The sequence below is a fragment of the Pieris napi genome, chromosome 17 (genome assembly GCF_905475465.1).
Source record: "Pieris napi chromosome 17, ilPieNapi1.2, whole genome shotgun sequence".
NCBI classification, from domain to species: Eukaryota; Metazoa; Arthropoda; class Insecta; order Lepidoptera; family Pieridae; genus Pieris; species Pieris napi.
This window is the reverse complement of record NC_062250.1, coordinates 3,951,973-3,970,571: the sequence shown is the minus strand read 5'-3', so window position 1 is coordinate 3,970,571 and position 18,599 is coordinate 3,951,973. Positions and strand designations below refer to the sequence as shown.

Sequence of the window (18,599 nt, the reverse complement as noted above, 5' to 3'; positions counted from 1 at the left end):
ATGTATTTGTGGCACTGATCGCAAATAGAGTTCAGTGAGACTTAACTGGTCAATCACGAAGTTCAACTAATTCCATTAATTGCCTAAGAGCTGAGGATTGTCGGAAGAATCCAAATGTTCTTCGGAAGCTGTTGAAGTTTTATGGGATCTTAGTTTAAGCTAAGATATTTGTTTGCATTGAGTTGTCTTACATTTAAACAAGATTACTTTAAACCCGTTTATATTATTTACATTGAGTTTCTAAGTAATCATAGTCAGCGTGAGATTAAATATTGAAAGTAAATGAGAAGTGATGGCCTAGTGGCTTGAGCGTGCGACTCCTATCCGATGTGGTAGGTTCCAATCACGGCTGTGCACATGTAGGTTTTATTTCTATGTGCGCATATGACGCACTTTTATGTGATTTAAAAAGGAGAAAGATAAAATGATATGCTATATAGGATCTGATCCCTGAGATCGTAGGTTCGATCCCCGGCTGTGCACCAATGGACTATCGGTCCATTGTCTATGTCTGTATATAATGCATCACACGCGTCTGTGCACATTTAACACCTGCTATTACGATAAGGAAAACATTGTAAGGTCACCGGTGTGCTTTAACCTACTTGCTTATGGAAACAAATATTAAAGACAGATCCGAGACTAAGATCAAAGATCAAAATAAGATCATCGTTTTTTTAATAATGTAATAACATTATTAAAACACCCTTATACTCGTTAAATAACTCTTTGGTTAAACATGTTCTTTTAATTGTTATATCAAATGGAGAATACAGGTGTATGCAAATCAGTGCGCAACAAAGCACTGCTTAGCAAAAATGCATGACGGGTGCATGTAATTATGATTTAATTCGTTTGTTGGATAAGGCATGGCCATATTCATCGGGCCAACGACTATTACGTACGTACGTGTTTAATTGTTATGGGATAAAGAAAATTGCTACTCTCTTCCCTGAGGTCGTAGGTTCGATTCCCGCCAGTGCACCGTTGGACATTAACATTTGCTCGAACAGTGAAGGAACACATTGTGAATCCGGCTCTAGTCCAAAAAGTCGACAGCGTGTGTCAGGCAAAGAAGGCTGATCACCTTCTTGCCTATCAGATTGACAAATGATCATGAAACAGATACAGAAATCTGAGCTCCAGAACTAAAAATGTTATAGCGTCACAGATTTATTTTTATTTATATCTAAAGAAAATTGTGGTAGAGATTAATTTATTTGTACACAACAACAAAGTCAGTGTTAATTTCTCTAATATCTAAATCTAATAAGATAAAATATTATAATATATGTATCTTATTTATAAACAATTCGATTAATATTCACATCTTCTTTTGTTTTAAATTTGCTTTCAGAATAGAAAAACCTTATATGACTAACGTTCTATTTCATAAAACAATTTTTAAAGTTCGAAACTGGAACGTCTAACCCAGTTGAAAAAAGCCAATAGACAACATCCCTTTTATAGGCATCATAGAGCACGCACTCTAGTTACACAATCTGACGTAATGGCACAGGTAATAATGGAATGAGAGCGCAAAACAAAACGCGTCGCTTTCATTCGAAAGTCGAGGCCGGAACTGGCAACACTCGACCATAACTCACGTGAAGCTGCTTTTTGCGTTGCACATTTCACTTGATGCATCTTAGTACTTGCGCTGTGTGGAAAAGAGACGATTTCTCGAAAGAAATAGTTTAGTCTTTTTTATATTTTACGTTATAAATTCTAATTTGTGACAGATTTAAATATTTAATCTCTCAGTAATTAATCATCTATTATTACTTTAATGTATTCATGTCTTGTTAATACAACATCAGGTATTAGCCGAGGATGATCGAATCATTACGTTGGCATCTATTATTTATGAAAATCAATCACTTGTTCAATTTAAACGGACCGGATAATATTATAAAGCTGTGAAGTCATTAATATCAATGTCTTTAAATATTTTACAGTGTGTACTGTGTTTTACAAAGAGATTTAGTTTCTAAAGTTACTGTTATGCCGTTTTTTAATATCGAGAGTATGATAATACTATCATATATATGACATTATACATGTCCTGCATATGTGATCCCGAAGACCTAAGTGGTTGATAATGAAGGTGGTGTGATATGGCACCGTATAGATCAGAGAGTTTTGAGTTGAAGACTCACTTCCCCCTAAGGGATTCCAAAGTTCATTTCCTATACATAAAAGAAAAAAAAAAGGCCTGTGGCGCAAGTCTTTTAGGTCTGGGCCTCAGATATCTGTATCTGTTTCATGATCATTTGTCGTATAATAGGAAACTAGGTGATCAGCCTCCTGTGTATGACACACGCCGTTGACTTTTTGGGTCTAAGGCAAGCCGGTTTCTTCACGATATTTAAATCCATTGGTGCACAGGCGGTGATCGAACCTACGACTTCAGGATTGACAGTCGCACGCTGAAGCCTATCATTTAATCTTTCTCGTTTTATTAAATAACGTATATACCTATAGTTTGTAAGATACTCTTCCTAACAGGTATTAAGTATAAAATTTGCCTGTCAAAAGGTGTACATTTACTTGTTGTTCTCGTTTGTTTATAGATGTTAAATTTTGATGCCGTTGCCAACCCTTTTTTTAAATAGATAGTTTAATACCACTTACCTGGTACAGTAAATTTATACTTCAGTGTTAATCATTCTATTTTGTTTAAATCGTTATAGAGATACCGCTATCGACTGATCACTGAATGAAATCATGAGACAAGAAATCATAATCGTAAATCGATCTTTTTTTCTTTTATTTATGATATTTGCTGAGATAAAATACTGGATATTCCTTATCGAGAATGTAATCGAGTGAACCGGAACTATACCGTTCCGAATTTTTGTTTTTTAATTACAAACTGTACAATTGTAAGTTATTAACAGAACTCACAATTGTATCATCTGATAGGTTACTTGAATGGAATGGAATTGGAATGAAACAAATACCTTTTACAAATTAAATTTTTTATTTAATTATTATTGCCTTATGATAGTAATTATTTATATATTTATTTCATATTATAGTAATGATTCCCACATCATTTTGCATAACATGTACAATGAACATACTATATTTTTTCATGTTTTCTATTTTGATTTTAATTTTTTTAATACCACGAAATGCAATCAGCACTACATGACGCCCTGGTGACTAGTTTCTTAAATCGACTACAGTGTAAACTTTTATCATAATAATCGAAAGTTTTGCGTAAATTTTACGAAGTTGACCTTAACTTCACTAAAATAATATCAAGTTCTTTGAAAGAAAATACTTTTCATTTTCTTTATTAAATCTAAACATTCGTAGAAATGAAATTTCCAACTACACTGCTATAAAACTAAACGCTATAAAACTCGAAAGAATTTTCACGATATTAAAGAATCAAATTAGCTTTTTCATTGTTCGTAGTTATAGTGCTTTGAGCTCATCTCCAAGTAAAAAATAAAAGTGCAAGCGAACCGGTGAACTACCGAAGTAATAGGACGTAGCAAAATGGACCGGCTACAAGACCCAAGTAATCTCAACTAAGATTGAATCTCAAACTTAGTGTATCGACTTGGAAGTGCATTATTTTGTATCAGCCCCTATTGCCTTCGGACTTAACAAAGGCAGTATCCCCGATTAGAACTTGAAACAATACGTATTCTTTATAAAAGTTAGATTAGCTTTGGGATGGAATTAGTATTCCTATCTATACTCGGAGCGAATAGAATTATTTAAAGTCGAACATTATACGAACTCAGGAATTTTGGGAAACTTGCTGAATACGAAGTACCTTTCAATTCATAATATTAAAACTGTTGGGCCATGGGGTTCAAGTGCACAGGCGCTAATTAAAGTTTTAAGGAGGCGCCTAGTAGATAGAACCGGTGACCCCAGAGCTGGTGCTTTCCTCAGTCAACGAATAAGTATCGCTATACATCGGGGAAATGCAAAGTTACATACTTTTACTTGTTGTTTATTTATAATTCGAATCTTAATCACCACTTGTTTGGACTTCTTTTGTTTTTTTTTGTCTATCGCTTTTTATTAAAAAGAATAACATATAATTGTGGATGACTTCATAAGTTTTCTCATTGACGCTTTGCATCAGTAAATAAACAGTGAGTAATATGCAGCCTCCTTGATCTTGACATAGATTCTACTACATATCCTTCTGCAGAAACCTGTATGGAGAATTACTTGCAAATATAATTTATGTGTTTACATGTTTGTACTTAAATGGGTGTAGATGAGTTTAGATGCATTAAGCCGGGCTGACTTGTGAATCTAAACCATCCAGGGCGCCACCCAAACGTACACAAAAAAGGGTGCGTGTACTTATGTACGCGCGTAAGAAGTTATGTACTTCTTTGACATTATTAAAAATAGTTTTTGATTGCATGCAAATAATTAATTACAATTAAATAATCAAAGACTGGAAAAGGAGTCATTATAGTCAATAAAGTTCAGTTTACATTTGAAAAATTAAATAAATAAATATTTATTATTATTCCCATACATTAAGTGTAACATAAATTCTATTATTATTCGAATGTTGTTTTTAAATTATGTCCAATGCCGTAGCATCTTCCGTGGGCAACTTCATACTGATAATTATGTGTCACGGTGCGCGCGCATCGTAAAATTTCACTCTCATCAATTTTTCATAACGCGCCTAAAGAAGTATAACTTCAAAAAGTCAATCAAATCGGTACAGCCGTTTAAGAGGAGTTCGGTGACATACACACGTACAGTAGAATTATATATAAAAGACAAGGAAATCAAACCTTTGAAACTCGAAAGCATGTCGGAAGTAAGCTGCTCTTCTAACATTACGTATATATTTATAAGGTCTCTTTTAGTAACGTAATAACTTTGACGCAAAAAGGTTTTGATAAAGTGATAAACAAAAGTCTTAAGAAATATGAGAATATAAAAAGACGGTGAAATGGACGGTATGAATAATGTCTATTCCCATCTTATCTTGTTTAGACAATGCGTAAGTTAATGTAACATTTGTATTGGAGTTGATTTTATTACACATTCGTAGACAAGATTTACATTGTAGTCGGAAGCTCCACTACCCATAACTAAATCAACTATTACAGTATCAATAATTGATTAAATGTATTCTTTAAGGTCGCAAACCTGGACATACTAAGAAATGAATATTGGAAGTAGAAGAGGGCGCTCCAAAAAAAGGAAGGAAAAAATGGATACAAGAGATAGAAGCGTTAACAGGAAGCGAACGGAGAAAGAAAGCCATGAACAGATTTTTAAAAAGCTGGAGTAGGCCTATACCCCTGAATCAATGGAACTGAAGGAAGCTAGGAAATTAGGATAACAAGAAAAAACAAGGGTGCGTGTACTTATGTACGCGCGTAAGAAGTTATGCTTCTTTGGCATTATTAAAAATAGGTTTTGATTGCATGCAAATAATTAATTACAATTAAATAATCAAAGACTGGAAAAGGAGTCTTTATAGTCAATAAAGTTCAGTTAACATTTGAAAAATTAAATAAATAAATATTTATTATTATTCTCTTACATTAAGTGTAACATAAATTATGTCCAATGCCGTAGCATCTTCCGTGGGCAACTTCATTCTGTTAATTTTGTGTCACGTTGCGCGCGCATCGTAAAATTTAACTATCATCAATTTTACATAACGCGCCTAAAGAAGTATAACTTCAAAAAATGTATAAAATGTATATAACAAATCTAATCCGTGTATTCTACTTTTGTAATGATTTGAAATTAAACTAGCTTTTATTATAATTGTTTTAAAACGAATGATGGCTGAATGTCCAGAGTTCGCAGGTTCTTCTGCTTATGAGGTATAATCCTCTACCCTATCCTTAAAACGGAAGAGACTTTATTATAAACATGTACATATGTACTTTGATTTTCTTTACGTCGGCTCCACATGTGGGTCCCAACGCTCGTACCAACGTTGGACTGCAAACTCGGTGAGGCGTACACACGTTGGCTAATAAACTAGTTCTGTCCCGTCAGGGCCAATGTGAAGATGTCCGATACAGATATCGAAACTGCTCTGAGCGCGTTTATAGTAATGATGAGTGCACATTTATATTTGTTACTGAGAAAAAATAAATAAAATAAATATGTGCTCATTAACGATTCTCGCTTTTTTTTTAAATCTTCAATTGAGAAATTCATTCCCACATTTTGTTGAATGGTGCACCATGCATCAGCAATTAAATTTTTATTTTTATGATCCTTTCGAGTTGCGTCCCATATTATTGGATGTGCTTGATAAAGTTCAATAAATTCTATTACTTTTTCATTAATTGTCCATGCCGGTGGCGATTTTGTGGATGAGGAAGCCATTCTCGCTCGACGTACGCACTCGCGGCGTGTTGTAACATAAATGAGCAAAGCGCCAACGTGTGGACATAGATCGCGAGCGTTGGCGCAGATTCCTTTGATGAAACCGACACGAGCCGGCCAACTACCAACACGAGCCCCAACATTGGGACCAATGCCATTTTCTAGATCCACACGTTGGACGAATAGCGTTGGGGCCAATATTGGGGCCAACGTGTGGAGCCGGCCTTATGGGTTGTAATACATTTCGATTAACAAGGTAACAAAATTAATAATAAAATCCATAATTGACGGTGTCTCACAAAAACATGATCAAGGAATGGCTGTTTTTTAAATTCATTCACAATTACCATTAAAATCATTCACGATGTTCTTGCAGATTTATCACAAAAAACTATCAAATGTCATATCACGATTTTTAAATATTTTAATTGAATAAATAAAAATCGGCTAATGAAGCAAATTAAATAACTCGGTGTTTTGTTACTAAAAAATATCTTTATGAGTTTAGACAAGATAGCTTCATACTAATTTTTCTTCAATCTTCTGGGCATGTACTGGAAATATACCATGGTTTCCATACAACTATAACGTACGAGAATATAGTCATTAAATGCTTGACCAGTTGAGCCTTTACAACAGTAGGAATGCTCCAGAAGTCTTCTGAGGCCAAGCTAGAATGCGAGTGAAGACAGAATCACTTCAAAGGGCATATGTATCTGAAGATTGTTTAGTCGCTAGATAGCAGGATCGTGGAGACGAGTCTTACATAAGTTGTATTTAACTTTTTTTTTATGGCTCTGGCACGATTTGTGCATTAGCCAGCGTCAAGTATAGATTTTTTTAAAATTCGTGCTTGTCTTTAGAAATTCGACCGTGTCCTCCTTAGGCTTAGGCACTCGCCCGGTACCGCACAACCCTCCCAAAGGCCGAGAACAAATTTAAATTAAATTAAAACTTGCCCTCGAACCGGGAATCGAACCCGGTACCCCTCACCTAGCTGCCACTTAATAAGACCGCTAGGCTATGAGGCCCCTGTATTTAACTTTTGGGATAGCGATAATACGCAAATAAAACCTCCTCGGATATAAAAAGGCTAGTAGTGTTAGTAATATTCTAATGCAGAGGTCACCTTAGCTAGTCAATACTTGGTTCTTGGTATTTCCTTACCGATAGTCAAGGCATTTACTGTCAAGAGCAATAAAGGAACATCCGTCGACTTGACCGAGTTTACGGCCAGTTTCTTCTCGTATAAACTTTAGCCTTTGCACAAGTGCAAGTTGGTATAACTTATACAGGCAATGAAATTTCATATACTTGTTTACGTTCTTTTCATCGGGTATTGTTCTAGAATGTTTTTGTTTTGTATTCTTGTGAACCCCAGTGATGTTCTTTTGTTTTATGATAAAAACCTATACTGACCTCACAGCCTCGGTTGCTAGGTAACTGTTAATTATAAGGCTGTTCTCAATTGTTCTAATTATTCTTTGTATTTGACATTCATTAATCGCTGGTCATTCCAATAAATAGTCTTCATATCTTGTATATAAATAAATTATTGTTTATTATATTTAATTCTCATCCTAACAAGACCAATAGATAGAAATAAGAAATTGCTATACAATACTTTTTAGTGTATTTTGGATCTAATTTTTTTAAGGCCTAAACTAAAATGAATATACCTATTGTATATTCATTTTAGTTTAGGCCGTTAAAAATATGGCAAAAATATTTTATTGAGAGACCTATTTTAGTATTTACTTCGAACCAAACCATAAACAAAAGATAAGTAATTTGGGAAATCGTAATAGAATCTCATTTATTCCGAATTTTAAAACATAGTTATTCGAAATTTAAAACGATGTACATGTCATGATTTAATATGCACAAGCTTTCCAGCCATTACTCAATACAAAAAATCGCCAAGCCAGTTTATCTTTTACAAGTATAAAGCTCTTTATAAATTCTGTTGGTATTCAGGACGCGGGTCTGGGATCACTGAACGCTGGTACAATGACTCCATGGTCCTCAACCCAGCAACGAGACGTTTTCTAAGAAAGCAAAAGATTTCGAGAAACTTCGATGACATAACATCGCTTTTCAAACACTCTTATCCTTTATGTTTCCATTACGTACAATTTATAAGACTAAATTCTTAGAAGAATTAAAAAAAAAAAAAAACTGCTTTAACGTAACTCACAAACTGTTTGAATGTATGTTAATTATTTTAATAGTTGTACACGTAGTAGTTACATTTGTTTTTTTTTAATTTCTGTTATTAGTATTAATTACTTGATATATCATGTGATACATGGTGTAATGGCTGCAGCTCCTTACGAACGTGTAAAAAAAATGGCGATTAAAAAGAGTGGCGGAGAGTTTATTGCCAGTTCTTCTCTCCCGTTCTACGCTCTTGTTAAGAGAACTGGCAGTAAATGTAAATTATGTTACCTATATGATTAAATGATTTTTTACTTTACTTTACATAATAATTTAGTTATCTGCTGCTTTTGTTTTTTATAACACCATGCGCCTATTTTATTAGTATAGTAGTATTTTTTATTCTAGGTACATGATCTTCACATATAATTACCAAATCATTGTATACAAAATATTGTAATAAAAGAGTAAGTATGGAGTTTCTTGCCCAATCCTCTCCATATGAAACTACTAGAGTCATTTTGTTTTAATATTTTTAAATTGTAATTTTGACTTTCAAAAGTGCCTTTTTAATTGGCCTAATTTAAATAAAAGATTTGACTTTATATTAATTAAAACCATTTTAAACTTTTATTTGATAATGGATACTTCATAAGACGGAAGTTTCATATCTAGTTCATAATAAGTTTGGCTTGTTTACCATTTCAAAGTTATAGGAATTAGCACTAAAGTTCAAGCAGAAGTAATCCCTTTTACATATAATAAGTAAATGTATAAAAAATAAACATAATAGTAACATAGTTTCATATGGTATCGCATTTGTAATATGTTTTTCGCTCCTTTTGTCATATTCACAGCAGTGTTGGTTTTGTGGATTCGTTATCACTGAGGTCACAGGTTCGAACACCGGCTGTGCACCAAATTGGGCATTTAACAGTCGCTCGTATGGTGACGGAAAACATCGTGAGGACGCCGGATTGCTTTATACACATAAAGTAGACGGTATTTGGATGGTTTAGATTCACAAATCAGCCCGGGAGATGGCGCTGCATTCGGTATCTAGGTTATTTATCTATACAGCAAATAAACAGCTGGTATATATATATAAATCTTCTGTGCATGTGTTCGTAATTAAACTCCTGAACGGCTGGACAGATTTTCATGAATTTTTTTGTGTGTTCAAGTGGAGTTGAGAATGAGTTACATTATTAGATATTTTTTGTATGTAAGACGTGTGTACAGGACAACGTCTGTCAGATCCGCTAGTATTATAAAAAATAATTATTCACATAGCTGAATCATTTGTGTATATATCATGATTATATCAATTATGTACTTATGAGCTGATCGACTAAGCGATGATAATAATATAATTGAAGGCAACATCACATCGTTAAATGTTACATTTAATTAAGTATGTTGTATAGATAAGCGTATGTCTATGGATAAAATGAATCCTACTTTAAATTATCTGCGTAGATTCCTTGTTTTAATAAAGTTCTGTATTTATTTGTATAGTTGTGGTTATATACAGAAACTATAATATATATTTATTTCTGTGATAAATAATAAAATAATAATAATCCACTATTGTAGGTAGCAATTATTATACATAAATATTAATTAAATTATTCTTATAAATGAGACAGGATATTTCCTCATCTCACTCATTTTTAAAATTAAATATTACTACTGTTTCAATCTGTCTACCAAAAAATATAAGTTCAGAATTCACAAAAGTTTGGAATATATTAGAACAATCGTATTTCATAAATATTTCTATAGATTTATCAGGGCAGCCGACATAAATCTACAGCTCTATAATTAATAATACATTCTATAAACCCGGGCGTTAGGACATAATAGACCTCACAGATTTCAGTTATTATGTTTATAACAAAGAGGTAGAATTCTCTGTTATAATAATCCCGCAAGAGGCTTTATTATGTTCAAGTTATTGACTCAATAGCCAAGTCATTACAATGTATTACGTCAGAATACCGCTATGAACGTCTCCTGCCATCTTTAGATTATGGTTGTATCACGTGTGGAGAATAACTTATGACTACTTTCACAATACAGATGGCTAAATTTGCGACGGGTTTTTGTGAATGCCGATGGCTTTGAAAAACGCTAAATTGTATATCTGTAGTAAGCAGCTAATTTCTCCTTATGAGATACTCAAATGAAAAAAAAATATAAAATGATTTGTCGATTGAGAAAAAAAGTGCGTGCGAAAGAAGTGAAACTACTTTGGCTAACTTTATTTCCGAGACTAAGAGGGAGGGAAAAAGTATATGTAAGGAATTTAACGAATTTAATTGTCATTAAAAAATTCAAAGTGTCAAAATTTATACAAATTATATTTTTTTTAATTTATTAAAAAATATATATACATACGAGATTTTTTTCTCAACGGCTATTTGCTTCATACTACGTTCGCCCTATATCACTCGGTCGGTCTCAATTGCTCTCTCCCTTTTCTTCGACAAAAACGCTGCACATCGTCGTGTCGCTTATATTATTATTATTGCGTTTCATCCGTAAAATTGTTACCCCTAAAGAAGTTTCACTTCAAAAAGGCAATTAAAACACTTTAATATGTTTATTAGCTTCACATCAGATAAACAGTATTGTACAGAATAATATTTTAAATTCTGGTCCCAAGCGTGGGCTGGGCTGTCTTTCGATATAAAAAGTTAAAAAGGGCTTCGAATAATTGATTCAGTATGGGTGTAGGTTCGATAATATAAATCAGCCTTCTTTAAGATAAGACATTTTAAGCTAATATGTTTTAGGCAAAGATGTGCAAAATTATTGGCTTGGATTCGAATAAATTTTATAATCCCACACCCGAAGTTTTGGATTAATATATTTATATACGGGTGAATGCAACAAGTATACCAATAAATAAACAGAAATGATTATTTGTACTTATTGTAAGATATTTTATATAAACATATCGAGGGAGCACTGTAGCCTAGTGCGTGTTACTCAATTATGAGGTCGAAACTCGGCTGTGTCTTATCTAATATAATAATAAATATTTAATATATTATAAACTAAAATAAATTTAAAACAGACGCGGAAATTAATCTGCACTATATCCCAAACAGTCTTCCTCCCCTCTTAGTAACGCGGTGAAGTTTTTTTTATAAACCGGGCAGAAGTCTCACTCGATGTTAAGCCCATGGACATTTAATGGCAGAGTGCTAGTGCGTTGCCGGCATTTCAAAATGCAAAGCTCATTTCTAGAAAATGTAATTAACACGTTTTGTATGACATTTATTCGACTGGTTAATAATTTGATTGTTAATTATGTAATACATTAATTAACTCTAGGCTACGTTCGAATTTTGTGGTCTAATTTTCATCGGAAATATTCTGTTTGATTATAACAATAATGGGTTCATTAAAGTTAATAATTGAATAATTTTTAGGAATGGAATACAATTTATGTTTATGAGGGAACTGTTTAATTTACAATGTATTAATTGTATGCATTTTGGGAAAGTTATTTACATATAAATTGATTTTTTATATAATCATATAAAATAACAAGAGCTTGATTGTTCTTTTTTTGTTTTAGTCTATGAGTCAGTTTGTCCCAGCTTTGCACGGCTGGACATTTATTACTTACTAAATTTTTTATTGTCTAGTCTAGAATTGAAACGATGGAAGATCGATCGAGATTAAATAGTTCAATGAGTTTTTGAGTTAATTCGTTACATACATACAAAAATACGAATACCCTTTATAATATTATTACACATTAAAACACTTGAATACCTGGTTGACACCTGTCACCAGTCTGAGTTTTATTATTCATAATATTCATAATTATTTGCTTAGTGGAACATGAATAATATCTTATATAATATTTTTACATTTGAAATCAATAATATAATTATTATAATCAATATACAATTACTTAAATGAGACAAATAATCTATATATATAAAAATGAAACCCGTTTTCCGTTGTCACGACATAACATGAAAACGGCTTGACCGATTTGGCCAATTCTTTTTTTATAATATTCTTTGAAGTACGAGGATGGTTCTTACGGAGAGAAAAATAAAAAAAATTGAGTGAAAAGGTCTAAAAACAACACTTTTCTATATTCCCATACATAATATTCGTAATAATATTTAAAAGTCAATTTGAACTTTAATACCATATCATAAAGTTCAAGTGTTAGTGGAGGGGTTCCGGGAAGGTAAATTTTTATTTTTTGACATAATGTGTTTGTTGTCTTAAATAAAGAATCGACTGTTAGGCGGTACGATGTTCGCCAGGCCAGCTAGTAAATAATAAAAATAGAAAAACAATAACTAACCTTAAAATATAATAACTAAAATATATTATTAAAAGGAGTCCCTTTACGCAAGGTTCCGAAGATCCCCCTTTGAATAGCTGCTATGCGTTTGTTGTGGTATCAGATCTATCTCTATATAATAAAATCTATTAAAGCTAGTTCATAATTTCGTATTATGATTTGCTTTAGTATTACACATTGTCTGCGCAATTTCGGTACGAATTTCGTGTAAAAAAACCATAAACGCGTAGAACATTACACGCACGAAGTAGAAAGTGAATTTTTGAAATAAGAAAAACGACCTTGAATTTCATAAACAATAGAGATTTATTGTTATATTTTGATTACAAATATGCATATGTTTTACCTTCAGTAAGCCTTTACGCCTAGTAATTTTGTGAATATTCATTAGTGTAATTAACTATTTTGCGAAACCGCTCACGATGGAGATTAAAGATTATTGTTATCAAATATTTAATATTTTAACACTTAATAGCATCCATCACTTAGTTTTTTAATTCTAGTAGACAAATATAAGGTAAATTAATATACATTTCAGATCAGAAAACAGTTTACCTACCTGAGTTTAAGTTCAAAGAATTAAATATTATTGACCAGATAGGTCAATATATTCTTGATTAAAAAAATGGTAAGTTTCACCAGTATAATACTCGAAAGTGCTAATGTATATTATATATATATATTATATATGCGACGACCACCCAGGCTTCAGAAGATAAACCACATATTATTTGGAAATTGTATTCGTTTTTACAACAAACTCCCAAGCGACCTTAGAGAATTAAACGTCAATTAATGAATAAAGCTTTTTATAAAAAAAATTTTAAATCGTCGACTACCAATCCCTCTCCGAGGGGCTCGATCGTTTGGCGTTGCGTAGAGATGTGGCGTCACTTTGCATCTTCTAACGCATTTACCATGGAGAGTGTTCAGAGGAGTTGTTCGGATTAATACCTGCAGCTTAGTATCATCATCGGACGTCGAGGCAGAATACGAAATTCCACCCGTATCACCTCGACGTCCGTCGTTCTACAACTGAGCGTTTTTCAAGGCAGTTTTTGCCGCGCACCACCACTTTGTGGAACCAGCTGCCCATTGTGCATTCATTTATACTTGAAATAAATTTTAAAGAATGCACCAAAAGTTAATAGATAGATCCTATTAAGCAAGTCAGTATAAATGATTGTCCGAGACATTTAATAAAACTTCCCTTTTTATTTTGCGGCCTTCTGGATGTGAATAGACAGAGGTAGCGCTTAATATCCGCTTAATAAAATCCTGAATTTAATAATGTAACATTAATTTAGTTTTTGATATGACAAATCGACAACACATGTAGTCCAAACAACAAAGTTTATGATAGTGTCGTGGCGTTGTTATGATTTGTGAAATATTACACAAATATTATCTTACGAAACGTTTATTAACCATTCTTATAAATCGATTACTTATTTGCTACGCTCTATTTGGTTTATGTCTTGATTTAGCATACAAATTACCTGATAAATCGAACTATATATAATTATTTAATTAGTCCCGTTATAGGCCTTAATAATGGCCGAATTATATAGGCATACAATTTTACTGACTCCCACAGTAGCGGTTTCCAACATTGAAGAGATCAATATTATGTTGTGAAAATTAAGAGCTAAGATTTTTATTTTGCGTATTTGTTACGAATAAGTCGAAATCTACTGCAAAATCGAAATTTATTTCATAATAAATAATAAGAAAAATCGTTTATTTTCAAAAATAGTTAATTATAATTGTTAACAAAACGTATGGTCTAAATATTACATTACGCGATAAAGGCACTTAAAAAAATCATTTTTTTTTCATTAGAATGTTACATTATCCCTGTATAACATGTATTTATTCCTGAAATAGAAAAAGTAGTTCAGCGAACTCGCTAGTATTAAAGCCTGTTTGTATATAATAATTGGTAATATGTTATTGGATTACATAATCAGTCAATTATGGCATACAAAAAGCAGTAATGACATTTTATTGACGTTAAGCTTCTAAGGATGTTGGATAGTTATGTCATACCGATGTTTATATCTCATTTGTCCTTCAGGAATCAGACAATAGATTTTATTCTAAGAATACATATTAATTCAAAAACGTACAACGGATAAGTGATTTGTTTGAATTAGCTGAATTATTTAAAAAAACAGCAGCAGTGTTCTCGTGACTCCTTGAGGTCGTAGGTTCGATCCCCGGCTATGCACCAATGGACTTTCTGTCTTTGTGCGCATTTAACATTCGCTCGAACGGTGACGGAAAATACCGTGAGGAAACCGGCTTGCCTTAGACCCCAACGTCGACTACTTCGTCGTCGCCTATTAAATTGACAAATGGTCATGAAACAGATACAGAAATCTGAGGCCCAGAACTAAAAAGGTTGTAGTGCCACTGATTTTATTTTTGTTTTATAATAAAATCAAATACTGTTAAAATCATGTTCCTAACCAATACTCAAAAGGAATAAAAATATCCTTTATATTGAATTGATTTACATTGTATTAATTATTATTAACTATTTATACTCGTAAATAGAAACACTCAATTGTAGAAAAATATTTTTAGAAAATTCTAGAATCACGCATTCAATACGATGCCAAAACTGCGAAAACATAGTTTTTGTTTCTCTACGACAGTGAGAGTGGTTTTCTGGGTCACCATGATCACACAGCAAGTTGTGTGAGAATGTCCGAGAGAAAACTACTAATTACAAGTTAGCGTTCATTGAACATGCTTGAGAATGCAACAGAAACAAATATTGTTAAATATTTTAACACTTTTACGCAAAGATATAATCTGTGGCATAAAATAAAATAAACGCAACAACCTTTTTTAGGTCTGGGCCAGATTTCTGTATCTGTAATAATCATTTGTCAATCTTATAGGCAAGTAGGTGATCAGCCTCGTGTGCCTGACACACGCCGTCGAATTTTTGGGTCTAAGGCAAGCCGGTTTCCTTACGATGTTTTTCCTTCACCGTTGGAGCACACATAGAAATAAAGTCCATTGAAGCACAGCCAGGGATCGAACCTACACTGCTCAAACAATATAATTCTAGTTCCATATAGGTACCATAATCCTAGGTTCGAATAATACTATTGTTGCGTTTCATTAGAATTGGCTAATCTCTTACTTATCTGAAAAAAAAATATGTTCACAATTGTGTCCGATTTATGTCCTTAAGTGAACGTTTTTAGGTTTGGAAACCCAATTACATATTATTTTTCAATTTATTTAAAATTACCACTAAGACATATAATTTCATAGTATTATATAATAAGCGAAACCAATAATAAACCTTTTCTACGAGAGCTTTTTCGAAATATTGTATGTGATTCTTAAAAAATATGTACTTGAAAAAGAGCTAGGAATTCTTCCTATTTATTAGTAATTATGATAAATTAATTGAAATTCCTTTAATCACATCCTACGCGTATGGTCTAAACCTGTCCTGCTGTAGGTGGATATTTTGTATAGAAAGTTGTTCTAAAATTTAATAATTATAGCTTGATAAAGGAGTCGAGTATGTCTTTAAATATTGAGTTCATGCTAAGAAACGAACAAAATGTCTAAGATAATTTTTATACATTTGTAAAAGTAGTAATTAAAAAGTAGTTAATTGTTTATAGAACAGGGGCAAATGGACAGGAAGCTCACCTGATGTAAAGTGATACCGCTACCCATGGAGCGAATGCGTTGCCGGCCGTTTACTTTATGTTTAAGCTATCACGTACAGCCCGAAATTTGAATCCCGGTGAACCAATAAGCTATTATTGGTTACGCGATAATAATTAAATCGCGTAACCAATAATAGTTATCGCTATAACGCTCCTTCTCTTATAAAATATGAAAATGACTTTGGTGTGTACTATGATTAGATCAATGTGTTAAAACAGTGGTAAGATATACAATTAAAACATTGATTGAACTGCCGTAACAGAATTCTTTAAAAAAATTACACGGTTTCAGAAACAGAATATTAACAAAGTAGGCTTTATTATGCAGTCCTATTGAATAATTCTCTAGGTCAAAAAGTGTTAATTCTATGCAACGGTTGTTACTATTGCAGTTACTGTGAACCGCATCGTTGCGAAAAAACAAAAAATATTGAACGGCAATTGCATACTAATCCGATAAGTTTCCACATTTTGCCTTTAACCTTAAAAAATTGCAAAGCATTTTTGTATACGTTTTATGTATGTGATATTCAGAAACAAAGAAATAAAAATTTTAGTAAATAAAAGTTTAAGAATAGTGATGAGTTGACCTATTTCCATTTGGAGTTTTCCAAGAGCTGTACTAAATAGTTGAGCATAGCATTAAGATTTATATTATTTTTATATATTGTAAACTATAGTTATGTAATACATTTTATCTTCATTTATAATCCTAATGGGAATCCAAATTATGTTCAACTTAGCTAAATAATTATATATATTTTTTAATTTTATTTGACTAATTGATTTTTATTTCCTAAATTTTTTTTTTCACCTAATACAAATAGACTAAATATTTATTATTAGATAACTTATTTATAAGGCATAATAACATATCGTGATCTACAGTAATAAATTAATTAAATAAGCTATAAATTTTAATTAAATATTATCTAATACAAATACATAAATCCTCCAATAAAACACTAAACACTTCGTTCGTAATAATTTCGATTGACGTAATTAAAAATATTAACGTCGCCTTTACACGTTTAATTAATTATTACAAATAATTTAAAGTCGGAGTTGTATAATTAAAATTTTTTTGTTTTAATTTTTATATTATATTAATTTCGTACAGAGAAATTTAAGAAAGGAAATAAATATAAAACCTTTAAGGTAACATAATAATAAATTTCAAATCAGCGTATAAAATAGAGAAAAAATTGTCGTGTTATGAATCGAGAAACTGTTTTTACGTCTTACGCTTTCTTAGCAGGAGAGAGTGACCGCGAATATTATAAACGAAAGTCGACTCACCTATGTTAACAAACACAATCACATATATCACAGAGTTCGTTCACAGTTCACGTTTAAAGTTCGGTCGCTGGTAGTGTTAAAGTTGTACTGAGCAGTTAGCGGAAGAAATGCGTGCGCGCTCAACTAATACCAAACCCACAAGCGTCCGCCGTACAGTGCTCAATCGGAAAGATATCACAGCCGATCTAACACCCCACACTGCGTTTATTAAGGTTAAGGATAGTAATCGTAGCGAAAAATGAATTCGGTAATTGATTTGTTACGAGATAAACGCTAATTGTGTCGAAAGATTCAATGAGAGCGTGCGAGTTTAAATTTTTAACGGGTTCTTAAGATATGTGTCGATGACGTTATCAGTTTATGAAATAAAAAAAATATATAACGAGTTTAATTAGTTTTTTAATGCTCCTTGTAAAATCTGTAAGTTGCCAATAAAATATATACTTCAAATAAAAAACCTTTAATACTTTATGAAATAAAAAAATAATATTTTTCGCATTTTTTAAATAGTTCTGCTCCTCCTTGTATAATCTGTAAGGCGACGATAATTTTTATTTAAAACATTGTATTAAACAGATAACAATATGTTTATTTGATATTTACTAATGTAATAAAAGTGATTTGTACTTATGTTATATAGCTAGTACTAGTTCACATCAAGATAGTTCTCAAGTACAAACATTACTGGTTTTCCTAGAAAGCTATCCTACTTATATAACTTGCGATTTTACACTTTGACATACAAGTTTGTA

The 18,599-nt window shown here is 32.2% G+C and overlaps 1 protein-coding gene across 3 annotated transcripts in view; it reads right to left on the bottom strand.

Annotated features, from left to right (window-relative positions):
* The window catches only part of LOC125057743, a 124,332-nt gene extending 106,306 nt beyond the window's left edge, over positions 1–18,026 (bottom strand). For all 3 annotated transcript variants that reach the window (XM_047661612.1, XM_047661614.1, XM_047661613.1), the window contains exon 1: positions 17,848–18,026. The gene's annotated coding sequence lies outside the window, so the exon portion shown is untranslated. The remainder of the gene's footprint in view (positions 1–17,847) is intronic.
* Positions 18,027–18,599: the final 573 nt, after the last annotated feature.